Source organism: Neophocaena asiaeorientalis, unplaced genomic scaffold (genome assembly GCF_003031525.2).
Source record: "Neophocaena asiaeorientalis asiaeorientalis breed wild unplaced genomic scaffold, Neophocaena_asiaeorientalis_V1.1 scaffold34, whole genome shotgun sequence".
Taxonomy (NCBI): Eukaryota; Metazoa; Chordata; class Mammalia; order Artiodactyla; family Phocoenidae; genus Neophocaena; species Neophocaena asiaeorientalis.
The window spans coordinates 316,758-330,941 of NW_020172464.1; positions in this window are offsets into that span (position 1 = coordinate 316,758).

Below are 14,184 nucleotides of genomic sequence, written 5' to 3' on the forward strand. Positions count from 1 at the left end.
TTTTTTTTTTTTTGCGGTACGCGGGCCCCCCACTGCTGCGGCCCCTCCCGCCGCGGAGCACAGGCTCCGGACGCGCAGGCCCAGCAGCCATGGCCCACGGGCCCAGCCGCTCCACGGCATGCGGGATCCTCCCACACCGGGGCGCGAACCCCCATCCCCTGCATCGGCAGGCGGACTCTCAACCACCGCGCCACCAGGGAAGCCCTGTATGCATTTTTAAGAAATCATTTATTTAAATCTCCAGACAGTTCTTGGTCAGCATGCTTATATAATATCTCATAGCTGCAGGCCACAGGCAGAACTACTGCTGTAGAGGAAAAACCTGAAGACACTGCAGCCAGATCCAACTTTATACTCTGGCAGAATTGGAGGTGACCTATATGATATGTTTTACTGGATTCCAGGAATATTTACCTGCCCCAATATATTCCCTTCCCCACCCCCTGAGATCTTTTATTTCCCTCTGCCATACTCCACACTCTCAACTTTCTGAAATTCCAACAACCAAAGCAGACATGGTTTCACAAGCAATTACCACTCAAATGCAACCCTTTCAGAAAGATGGACAATCACAAATACCGTTACATAGGTTCTTTATACCTATCTAGCTGAGTTTAAATAAAAGACATTATGAGAGGTCGATGACTGACAGGTTATTTCTAGTTGGGAAGACCTAAAAGCAGTCTGGGCAGGGTATGTCAGCATTTGGGTAGGGGTAAGGACTTAAGAAATTCAGAGAAGAACTTGAAGATACTAGATGCAGGAAAATGGTGACGAGGTAAGAAGAAAAGAATGGGTATCAAAGGCAAATTTTACTAAACTTGAAAAGTTCCCTTGAATCATCTTATACTACAGAGTATCATAAGAGTACATCATGGAGTGCTAAGTGTTACGGTACACACAATAACTGGCAGAACAGTTAAGAAACATGATCTCTTTGTATGTTGGACTATTTTGAGAAGGCTTCATGGAGAAGTAGGGTATGAACTGGACCTTAAAAGTACAGGCAGGATTTGAATTGCTGAGGGAAGGGTATCGCAGGTCTAGAGGAAATCATTAAGCAGAACTGAGCATTGGGGAGAGAGTGGGAAACAATAATCAAGTCAGCCTGGATGGAGCAATGGGTAGATATTGAGAGTCATGAGAAATAAGACTGGAGAGATATGGTGGTATAAGATCATGGAAGGCCTTAGAATAAGATAAAGGAGTTAGTTCATTCTTCTCGTAGACAGTGGGAATATCCATGTGTTCTTGAACAGCTGAGTGGCATAGTGAAAAGGGTACACTAGTCCAGCAGTGATATGCAGGGTATTTGTTACTGATGCATGGCTTTCAAAGTTAAAACCCCAGTTTTTTCAACTCATTACCTATGAGGCCATAGGCAAGTTATGCAACCCCTCTGAGCCACAGATGTTTTTGTCTCTAAAATGTGAATAGTAATATATACTTCATCTGGTTGTTGTGAGAATCAAATGAGATAATCTTCATAAAGTACATTATTACAATGCCTAGCCGAGCATACACTAATTAATAAATAGTAGGTATTTATATTAAAATTATCATTATTATCATCATTACCAATAATACCAGGGAAAGTAATTAGGAAGCTGTGGCAGTAATCTAGAAGTAATCTATTATTTAGGCCTAGATAGAGGCCACACAGAGGAGGAACTGACTCTCAAACACATTCCAAGGAGACATTCGACAGGATTTGGGGATAGACTGCACATGAAGGCTGAAGAAGAACGGAGTGAGAAAGAAGATCCCAAGGCCTAGGAGACTTGGATGATGGAAGTATGCACAAACAGCAAGAATGGAGAAGGATATTAGAAAGAGTAGGGAGGCTGGGTGGTAGAAAAAATAATACATTTCTTTTATAAAACATTGATTTTTAGGTAATTGAAATATGCCCAAGTGATAGTCCACCCATTTTGACAACATTGTACTAATAAGGTCCACAGGACAGGACTGGAAAGGTAGATCTGGGAAGTAACTACAAGGAAATCATAGTTGAAGCCAGATAGTAGACAAACTTGCCAAGAGGATGAATGTATCAGGAGAACAGAGGACGAATAACAGAGCTGGGAGAACAACCATAATGATGGAATAAGATAAGGAAAAGCATAGGAAGTGTTTAAGAAGTACGGAGAGAATAAGTAGCACCTCTCTTTAAGAACAGTTACACTAGAGTGCAACAAAAAGGATTCAAATTAATCACAAAAGAACATCCTCAAGCTAAGGCTGGAATGGTCTTAAAAAAAGATATGCTTATCCGCCTGGAATAATTTATGGTTCACTGGTAATTTAAAATGGAATTGTCACTTAATACATTCATTTATTCAAAAAGCATTACAGGGGCTCTACAAAGGATGACAATAAGTGTTTTAGGAGCTACAATAAAGTATACAAAGTCTGTTCTGGGAGGTGGGAGGGTAAGAGATATATTAACACATATTTTAAAACATTTAAATCATAATATCAGAGTAAAATAGCAATTTGAGACAACAATTCATGTGCAGAGTAATATGTAATTGTCAGATAACTGCTAAGAGTTCAGAAAAGAAGAAAATGTATTTGGTCTAGAGTCATCAAGGAAGGCTACCCAGAGGATGTAAACTGCAATTGGGATTTTTAACCATGGGTTAGTAACAAAGTAATTGGAACAAAATTCTGATACTTTAAACTATTAATCTTTACCATGAAGACTATTTATCTAAAGGGGTTTGTCCTGGATGTTGATCACCATAGAGTCTATAAAATGAAAGCCTCTCCAAGCTGATGTTCCTAGAACTCTCTCAGTATGGTCAGTATCAAGTTTGCTTTCCCTTCTCAACTTCACCTCATAGGGCTCTTTCTGGGCAGTTTAGTAATTCCAATTAGAATCTTACAACTTTTTATGAATGCAACTTCCCAAGAGCTAGAAAATACACTAGGAAGAAAAACCTTATAAATAGAAGATGGGCCTGGCCTTGATCCACAGTTTTTCTGAGTTTCATGTTTTTATACACAAGGCAAAGCTAGAAATCATGAAATGCCGAAGGTGATCAGGGAAATAAAAGCATCAGGTACCTGATCTGGTTGAGGAGCCTTGCATTCAGGGAATGGAAACACACATTGCAAAAACTTAAACAGTAATATAATATTTTTAATGCTGATCCTCCAGGAGAACCGAGAGAGGAAAAAAGGGGCAAAAATAAACGGTCCAGGTTCATTTAGCCTCAAGGAATACTGGCTCTGAAGGGCAAAGGGATGGAGAAAGGGGAGAAACAGGACTTTGGTTTCCTAGTAAAGTCTGATATTAAGATGCAGGAAATGGTTTTTAAATTACACGTGTCTCATTCTATAGCATACAGAGCTGCTGATTATCTGAAGTACAAAAGAAAAGTGGCCATGTCCTGAAGAAGGCATTACCCTTTGAAGAGAATATTAGGTTGTTGTCCTTTTGCATTTCCCAAAGACAACCCACTGAAATTTCCCAGAACAGTAACAGAAGGACCGCTTTGCAGAAAAAGGAACAGCAGGAAGTCTGTGATGACAGGAAGGTCTCGCTTAAAGGAAACCTGATGTGTGATTTATTTTTCCCTTTACATAAGAGATTATCTGAATCAATTGTTAGATTTATAAAATCATTCTTTGCTGCAAATACAATAATAATAACAACAACAACAACATGGATAACAACAAATTTCTAAAAAGCAATAAACCAAATGTTCCATGGCAATTACCCCCTGGAATTCACTTGGGCAATTACACAAAGTAAAATCTGGAGGTGAAGACAAGAAGTGCTGATAATAGGTTTCTATCTTTTGGTAAAAATCAGAGTGAAACTCTAAAGTAGGTGAGGAAGGCCATTCCTTAGGCAAACCAGCAGGGCTGCACAGTTTGGAAGGAAGCCAACCTAGCAGTAAAGTCAGGTGGCCTGGGAGCAAGGAAAGGCGACGGCAAAGAGAGAATGAAGGAAAAGATGGAGACAGGTCCAAACTGGTAAAGGGCATCAGCAGAGTTAATGTGACACTCAGAGTTTCCTAGGTATTCTCATGAAGCCCTCATTCCCACTGTCCCTTCTTGCTTCCCTTTGGGGTTTCTGGGAAAGACATTTTGTGACATCCAAGATGACATCCAAAAAAAAAAAATATGGTGAGGGATGCATACTCTGGAAATATCTCTGACTTTTAACGCTGGTCTTGCAGAGCCAATGCCCTAAGTCTTTATTTGCAAAATTAGATCAGAGATGGGGATTTCAATCCAGGTAATAAGGACCTAAAGAACCAAGGCTAAATCAGAACAACACAAAGTTCTCACACCATGGCCAAGGACTAGCCGTTTCTGGGGAGCAGTGGGAGGTTCTGGAGACCCAGATTATATATCTCTGTCTCTAAATCATCCAATTAGTGAATTTGAGTTTCTCTTCCCCAAAGTCTCTGTCTATATCCAGGCTATTACAGTCTTTTAGAATACCTTGTGAAAGGTTAGAAAGGCTTTAATATTTGAGAATTTGTTTCTGCTGCAGTTAATACATTTTACAGCTACCTGCCTGTCAATACCTGAGCTTCCAAACAAGAGTTTTAGGGTAAGTTAACTCCTTTATCCACAGAACAAGCAAGTGTAGAAGAAGCATCTACTATGTTCACAGTACTGTGAAGGTATACAAAGGAAACTAAAAACAGAAATAGAATGGGAATAAGAATCATAATGTAATGTGTCATAATTCAGTTAAAAAATCTCTTCTCACCTGAATTTGACCACCCAAAGTCTTTTCATCCTTCAAGGTCACCGTAGGCTCATACACACGGCCTGAAAGCTCCCCAATATCCATTCTAACAATGGATATAAGTGCAAATGACATAATTAGACAACACATTCTCAACCTGGGGTGGGAGTGGAGGTGAAAGAGTGCTACAGAGACAGGGAGCAGTGAGGGATGGAGCATAAAATCTTCTGGGGAAAGAGTTATGTGGGTGGTTTTTAAAAAGAAATTCTAAAATGGTCATTTCTTTGATGCGTTTTTAGTCACGGCATTTTGAAATTCAAAATATTAACAGTATGACAATTTCATGTTTATCAGAGGGCCATGGATTAGAAAACAAGAAATTTCCTTGGAAAAGAGACCATGTTTAGTTCTACTTTTTATCTTCAGCACCTACCACAGAGCCTGGCATACAGGAGGTGTTCAGCAAAAGTCTGTTAGTTGAATGGATGGATGGATATGAATGAATGAATGCATGATAGGAAACTTGAAGCATTAACAAAAACAGTCACATAAACAAACTAGAATCCTTCTGTTTCTTACCACTGCTAAGACGCGACATTTTTCACTAATACCACTTAGAAGAAGAAACATAGGAGGGCTGGAGATTACCAAATCCTGCCATCAACATAACAAGTGGCATCACTGAAACCAGAGAAAGACTTAAGAATGCTTGTGTTGACTTTATCAAGGAATTTAACTGTATAAATCAGATCTCAGAAGCAAATTAACAATGACCCAGACACCAGAAAGACTGTCCACAGCAAAACCAACAAATGATTCCAATCTCCTCTCTTGCAGATCAGAGGCCTCAAAAAAGTGTGAGCAATTTAGTTAAACTTGTCAAAATGTTTAAAGTTTCCCTCTTCCAGGCATGTAGTAGGATTGTACTTCCTAGCCTCCATGTGGTTTCTGAGGTTCTACATGACTACTTCTGGTCAATGGGTTGTTACTGAAAGTGACATATGCTGATTATGAACCAGAGAATTGTTACTGTAAGGACCTTCAAAGGTCTCTTTTTTTCCCTCTGCTACAAAGACTAGCAATGCTCCCTATAGTTTTTCTCCATCAGCCTGAGTCATAGAGTAAGGTTAGAGTGAAGGTGACGGCAACGCAGAGCAGAGCCCAGCCCCCAAAGACCTGAGATGGATGCACAGCTTGAACAGACAGGAAATAAACCTTTTATGTTTGAAGCCGTTGAGATTTCATTGGTTCTTTGTTCTTGCAGCATAATCTAGCCTACCCTGACTAATACGACTTGGTTTACTATAATCAACATAGTTTATATGCCTTAAATTGCTCTGACCCATTCTTCAAAGCTTCGAATCTAATTGCTACTAGCAATTAACATTCCACCAAGAATGAAATAATATAGAGAAAAGCAATCTTGTATTTAAACATTGGAACTATGAACAAAGAAAAAGAACATGCAAAAAGGGAGATATATGCCAGCAATTCCAGTAATTCTAACATAAAAAAATAAACAGATAAATTCTGAAACAATTTCAGGCGGCAGGAACAGACTCTCACCATCCCTCCCTGTAATGGAAACTTATTAAATACAAAGGGAAATGTCTTGAGAAACTAAAATAGCAGACCACACTCAAGATGGCCCACTGAAAATAGACTATCCTTGAGACAGTGATGGGAATTCCTTAGAGGGAAAGCGAGAGGTAATGGGAATTCAATAAAGACACCACATACATGAGTTGTTCTAAAGCTTAACATAATAATCTTCATGTGTATAGCACTTTATATTACATGAAGCTCTTTCACGTGTATTTCTTCATTTGAACCTCACAACTACCTTATGAAATAGACAGGGTAGGGAATATTACCTACATTTAATTGATGAAAAATAATAAACCCAGATAAGTTGTGAACTGTCTAAGATCAAATAGCTAACACATGTCAAAGGTGGGATTAGAACCTCTGCTTCCTAACCCCTACTCCATGCTTTTTGGATGATATCACATGTACTTCTAACAAAACACATGAGGTCACTCACTTTATAGAGCTAAAATTATATTGTTAGCTTCCTACAATCACTCGCGATCTAAGCATAAGCTTTATTTGCTTAATTACCATCTGAGCAATAGGTGTGATAGCCAAGTTTATATTCTGTTTGAAGATGAGACACTTGCAACTAAGATGCTGTATACTATGCATTAAACATGCCATACTGTTAATTTGTTTCTCAGCAGATGATGGTTCTGGATGTAAATTAGCATTGTGCTTTTTCAGATCCAACAGATGTTTCTGGGTGTTTAGTTTTATAATTTTTTTCTCACTTGAGATATTACATGCAGTAATCAAGCACTGCACGTACTGACAGATAACTCTCCTTACAGCAGGGTATGAAGGCTAGAACCTAGAGTCCTCCAAGCTGGGCTAAGGTTCAGGGATATAATTCTTAATTTTCCTTTCTACATCTATTCTTTGGAGATGTTTTATCCCACTACAGTAATCTGTATACTAGAAATATTGAAGACTTATGGATGGGTCTTCTTTCCTCCACCAGGGGCCAGGTACTACACCTGGAGAGTTCTCTAATTTTACGACTCAATAAAGACCTTTAATTAAATTAGGTAACCAATTTCCGTAGCAATCACTAAGGTAGTCCCTAAGATAGTCCTGACGTGGAAGAAGCATTGCTGACTTTGCCAATCATTAGGTACTCAAAAATCAAGCATGTAGCAGGAAAAAATCCACTCATACTGCACTCAGATGCATAAAGAAAGTGTAGCTTATTCATTTATTCTATAACTGATCTGATATTCCTCATAAACCCTCACCCACTTGATAGAAGATAGAAAAGATAGAAGAGAAAAATTTACCTAGCTCAATTTGTTCATTTTAGCCCAATCTAATAATTTAAACTCTAAGGTACAGTCTCTTTATATAAATTCAGTTTTTAAAATGTGCTTTCCATCCCCCTGCTCATCCCTAAGATGGGCATCCCTAACACTTGGGCATTCTGAAAGGGCTTTCATGAATATAAGAAGATATTAAAATGGAGTCTTTTCAATCTATTTAATCTTACACCTCAAAAGATTAAGAATAAATAATTATTCACAAGTATGCTTCCATTCCAAAGCCAGGCTCTTGAACCACCAATGCAAGAATTTTGAAGGTGGTGTCCAACAACCTCTAAAGGTTTCACAACCCTTAGTGCAATATCCACCTCTGGTATAAGTGAGTTGAGGTTGAGGAGGGATTGGAAAATGGAAGAAACAATTCCTTTCAGAAATAGTTGAAGCTCATAGAACTCAAAATCAAAAAACCAAACAACCTGATTAAAAAGTGGGCAGAAGGACCAAATAGACATTTTTCCAAAGACAAAATGCAGATTGCCTACAGACACATGAAAATATGCTCAACATCACTAATCATCAGGGAAACGTAAATCAAAACCACAATGAGATATCACCTCACACCTGTCAGGATAGCTATCATCAAAAAGAACACAAATAACAAACGTTGGCAGGGATGCAGAGAAAAGGGAAACCTTGCACTGTTGGTGGGAATGTAAATTGGTGCAGCCACTGTGGAGAACAGTATGAAAAAAAATATATACACACACACACAATGGAATACTACTCAGCCATAATAAAAGAATGAAATTTTACCATTTGTAGCAATGTGGATGGACTTGGAGGGCATTACCCTAAGTGAAATAAGTCAGAGAAAGACAAATACTGAGTGATCTTACTTATATGTAGAATCTAAAAAAATACAACAACCCAGTGAATATAACAAAAAAAGAAGCAGACTCAAAGATATGAAGAACAAACTACTGATTACCAGTGGGGAGAGGCAGGAGGGGCAATATAGAAGTAGGCAGTAAGAGGTACAAACTACTAGGTATCAAATTAGCTACAAGTATATATTGTACAACATTGAGAATATAGCCAATATTTTACAATAACTATAAATGAAATATAACCTTTAAAAATTGTGAATCACTATATTATATACCTGTATCTTATATAATATTGTACAGCAACTATACTTCAATAAAAAAGAAACAGTTGTTGACTTCTAGTAATATTATTCTTCCTTCTCCCCATAGGAGAAGGGAGTTGATGTCTTTCCATTACCTTAAGTCAACTGAGAGGGCCCTCAAGAAGAACATTCAGAGGGCTTACTTTTTATCCCCTGCCATTTAGGGGTAACAGGAGCCTAGTGTCTATCTGGAAATCTAAAGGGCAAGAGGTTGTGGCTGGCTAGCTGTTCTGAGAGTAAAGAGAAGATGGTGCATGGACAGTGACCTACACTCCCAGAATTTGTCCACATTAATGACACATTAGTATCTCTTTTGGACCATATATTTCTTTCCTATTACTCCTGTAACAAATTACCACAAACTAAGTGGCTTAAAACAAAACAAGTTTATTATCTTATAGTTCTAGTGGTTAGAAGTCCAAAATGAGTCTTACAGGACTAAACAAGGTGTTAGCAGGACTGGCTCCTTTGAGGGCTCCAAGGGACGATCCATTCCTTGTCCCTTCCTGCTTCTAGAGACTGATGGCATCCCTTGTCTTGTGGCCACATCACTCAAATCTCTACTTCCACTATTACATTGTCTTCTCTCCCCTCTGATCTGCTTCCCTCTTATAAATACCCTTGTGATTATATCAAACCCTCCCAGATAACCCAGGATAATCTCCTCATCTCAAAATCCTTAATCACACCCACAAAGTCCCTTTTATCATGTAAGGTAACATATTCACAGGTTCCAGAGATTCAGACACTGACATCTTTGAAAGTCCATTATTCAGTCTACCACAGACCAGAAGTAAGCTTTCTTAAATCCTCCATCTCAAAAGGGCTTTAAGCCTAGAGCAATCGGACCTCAGGAGAAAGAGCCTGAAGATACAACATCAAAATTAGGAGTGGGTAGGAATGGGAGAGTGTTCCTTAATAGCCATCCAGAAGACAGGCTAACTTTGCTAAAGAATGTGGAGGTAAGAGATCACCAAATAACTAAAGATGACACCTCAAGAGTAAGGTTGAATACCTGCCAAACAGATACATCAAAGTCAAGCCACAATAAGACCTTTCAGGTAAGATTTTCTTATTTCTTACTTCTCATTCTTCTACCCACTGTGACCGAAAGAGTTCATAAAATGTGGCTATCACATTGGGGGAAGGGATAAAAGGAGATGCACAATGAAAGGAGAAAAGAAGATAAAAATATGCCCCCTTTTATACTACAGTTAAGTCTGAAACAAACCATTCTCAGGGAGGGAAGAAGCTTTAACTTCAAATGAAGTTCAGAATATTAATTATTACATAGGATTTGAAATTTTCATTACTGAAAAGAGACAATTCTTGGGGCAAATGTGACCAGGGGACTTTTAATCATCCAAAAGCTTTAGGACCTGCCAAGATTTCATCCTGTGGCAAAGAAAGAACCAAATCACCAAGCAGGTTTGAGCAAGCAGTGAGGGAGATGGGAAGAGTGCAGGCGCTTTATGACTTCACTTTACTAAGTTCTACGTGTTCACTGTAACCATTACATAACCTTGTAGCAGAAGGAAATGGGAGGCAAGCTCACAATCATGCACAGATTCTTGTAATTGTCCTCCAACTCTGATTCCTTGGGGCTCTGTGGCAATGTGACTTGTCTGCCTAGTCACCGCTCACTCTCTTGGCATTATCTGCTAAAGCCAGGGATTGGTATTCTAAGTTTTCTTTTAGCGTGGTCATGGCCTGATGGTCCTTGCTGCTGATTAGGCACTTGTTAGCACAATGGACACCCAGATGTTTGGCTCGGAATTAACATTTGGTCCTTAGCCCAGGCTAACCACCCCACAAGGCTCATCTAGAGAGCTGCTTAACTCCTGTAACTGAACCCCCTCCAGGAAACCCGCCAGCCAGAATCTCAGCTAACTAACTTCCATATGCTCCTCCCAGCAGAGTCATAAAGAAACTTCTTTCTAGTTCCAACTCCACAAAGGAACAGAGAGCAGCCCAGGGCCAGGATCAGCTATGTAATTTGCGGGATTAAGTGCAAAATGAAAATGTGTGACACCTTGTTCAAAAATTAATAATTTCGGGCTTCCCTGGTGGCACAGTGGTTGAGAGTCCGCCTGCCGATGCAGGGGACACGGGTTCGTGCCCTGGTCCAGGAAGATCCCACATGCCGCGGAGCGGCTGGGCCCGTGAGCCATGGCCGCTGAGCCTGCACGTCTGGAGCCTGTGCTCCTCAACGGGAGAGGCCACAACAGTGAGAGGCCCGCATACCACAAAAAAAAAAAAAAAATTAATAATTTCAAGGTGAGGAGAACAGAGCATTAAGCCCAGTACAGGGCCCTTCTGAGTACAGGGCCCTCTATCACTGCCCAGGAGCACTAGAGTATTTCTGTCTAACCATGCTATGCCACCAGTTTTATACTGGTGTGGCCTTTCCCAACCAAGAAAGTGAAAGGCAATGCAACTGCAGCAAAAAGCAGGGAGAAGGGGGTTAAAGACATCAGCTGAATATTCTTAAACTATTATCCTCAGTTACAAACATCTCAGCTTTAAACTGCACTTTATAGCTTTGGGTTTGCAAAATGCTTTTATATCTATTATCTCATTTGTTCTTCATGGCATCCTTGAACAGCAGGTAGGCATGAGTCTCACTTTACATTTGAGGAATCTGGGGCTAGAGAGGGAAAAGAATTCATCCAAGAATATACAGTTAAGAAGAAGTTAGGATGATATATACAATCCCAGACTGGCATGACTCCAAATGTAGTTTACTAAATTATACACCTTTATCTTATTACTCTAAGAACCAGGAATTATGCTTGCTTTTCCATCTTTCCACAACATATAGCCTCATTGAGCCCACAGAGGATGCACGTGCATGGCAGACTTGCTTCCCTTCTTAGCACTGCTCTTCCTCTTGACATCTCTATCCTCCACCACCTCCACCACCACCCCCACACAGTGTCAAAGATCAAGTCAGAGACTTGGTCAGCTACAGTTCAACTGCCACTCAGCATGGATACTACTAGTCAGAATCAGATTTACGGAAAAAGCTTAGGGAGACCCCAAACGGATATTCTGATGGCTGGGGGTGGGTGCAAAAAGGTACTACTTGCCAAAAGAATACCCTTTCCACTGAAGGACTGATGTCTGAAACTCTCCTATGAGAGGCCTTCTTTTGAGTTTTGCCAGCTTATTCAAATGCAAATGTCTTAGGATAGTGACATGTTAAGCCTTTAAGTTATTCAGACTTTACTGTGAATATGTTTCCTATTCCTTCCTAAGACCAAGTTTTGTCAGGGTATAGAAAGCATGGGGGGTCTCCAAACAAGCTAAGGAGAGGGACCATCCAGTGGGGGGGAAAAAAAATCAGGGAACCAGGTGATCTACTTTATATACTCTCCAGTTATGCCTGCTGCCCTTCCTTCTCTCATACAGATAGATCTCAAGTGACAGGAAGACAGATTTTTAAGGAACTACCCTCTCTTTTGCTGGGAGAACTTTGTTTAACATGTTTTTTCCTCACAATTAACTCCTTTCTGCCTAAATAAAAAAGAATGCCTGTAACCCTGATACCCCTAAGTCATTAGGGCAATTTTAAGGGCTCTCTGTAGAAGTTCCACTTAGATTCACTTACATTTGTTAAAGGGGATAAAACTCTGAAAAGGAACCCCACTTCTGTGGAGATGAAAAAAAATCAATAGAGGTTTACAAAATGTAAAGTCAAAATTGCACATAAAAGGCTCTCTCTCCAGGACCAAGATTTTTGGGATAAATAAATACTTGACAAGAAGAGCATTCAGATACTTATCAAGTAATATTTGCAGTTTGCTCAGATGGTTAGAAAATTAAAACAGTATGGGCCAAGAACATAAACCTTCTGGTTTACAATGCAGCATCACTGAATTAATAAAAACCTGACATCGTTAGTATTCCAGAAGCCTCAACGAAAACGTGATATACAACTAAAACAGGTGAGGGATTTTTTTTTTAAAGGCTGAAACATTTTAAACACTCTTTCCTAGAATAACTGTCAGCGTACAAAGCATGTCAGTGTAGAGCTCTTTGAAAAAGATGCCAAAAGGCTCTTTCACTGCTGTGTGGCAGCCATATTTGACTAAATACCACTCTAGCCCCCAGTTTTTTAAAGCAACTACCACCTACACAATTCCTTTCCCCAGAAACGGTTACCCTTTTTCCTCTCCTGGCACTAATCTCGATTGTCTGCAGTATATAGTTCAGGGATAAAAGCAATATAGCTCTGCAGGAAAAGTCAGTATCTCGCCAGAGAGGCAACTAGGAACAAGCAGATAAGAGAAGTCAGTGTCCTTATCTGCAGCAGGAAGTCTTGTAAAGCCAGAGATTTCAGAAAAGTGCCTGAGCCACACAGTTCCAGGCTTTGAGGCCACAGCCCAGGAGCACTTAGTGCAAAAATAGGCACACTCATCCATTCCCACAGTTACAGGCCAAACAGCCCCAAAGAATGACTGACTCATAATTACCAATGAAACTGAAAAAGGCACTTTGAGACCTAAGAGGTAAGATGTTCCCCTCAGAAGTTGAAGTCAGTAGCAATAAGGGCCCCTTTTCCTACTACATCTTCATCCTCCATTAGAACAGAACCTGAGGAAACAGACTAGATCTTAATCATTGCATAGGTAATGAAGAGGTAAATAGGTAATCGGTAAATCAAGTGATGATTGTAAAGTCCCTTTGCTTCTCATAGTTGCCAGGTTCCCACAACCCCCTTTCACCCAGTGGAAGACAGTGATGTCTGCTAGTAGCATAGTTTCAAGGTATGTTCAGAGTACTTGCCATTACACTTTCATCTCTGCCTCTGTGAAAGAAGAAAAGATTCTAAAAGGCTAAGGAGGGAACTGTGTTTAGATGCTCTCCCCCTCATAGCACCCTGTGATGGTGGCAGGGCCTCAGAGGAACATGGGTGCATGACGGTATCCAAAGAGGCTACATCTTGGGCCCTGGGGCACAAAGACTCAGCAAAAATCCATGGAAGCCACAGCAGAACTTACCTTCAAGGGACTGTGCAGGCTTGGATGAGGAGTACGTCAGTGGTGATCAGTATGAACCAAAGAACAAAGAGCCCTCCCGGCACGTCCTATTCTGTGCTACACTCCCAGGATCACTGCACAATGTAGGAGGCATGGGGATAGGAAAAAGGACCAATAATAATTTAGACTGAATTTCCAACTAGCCTGATAAACTGGGGGCTCAGAGCAGATTAAATCTGATTTAGAGAAAACATATAAAATATTTCTTGTGCATCTGAGTTTATGAAGTTAAATTCATGCTCATAACACTACCTTCTCAACTCTCCTGACCCCTGCCAGCAATTCAGACCCACTGAATACCTAAAAGACAGAGGCTCTGTGACCTCAGGAGTTGTATAAGATGCTTCATGCATCTTTAGCAGATTCACAGGAAAAAATATTGAGTTCCAA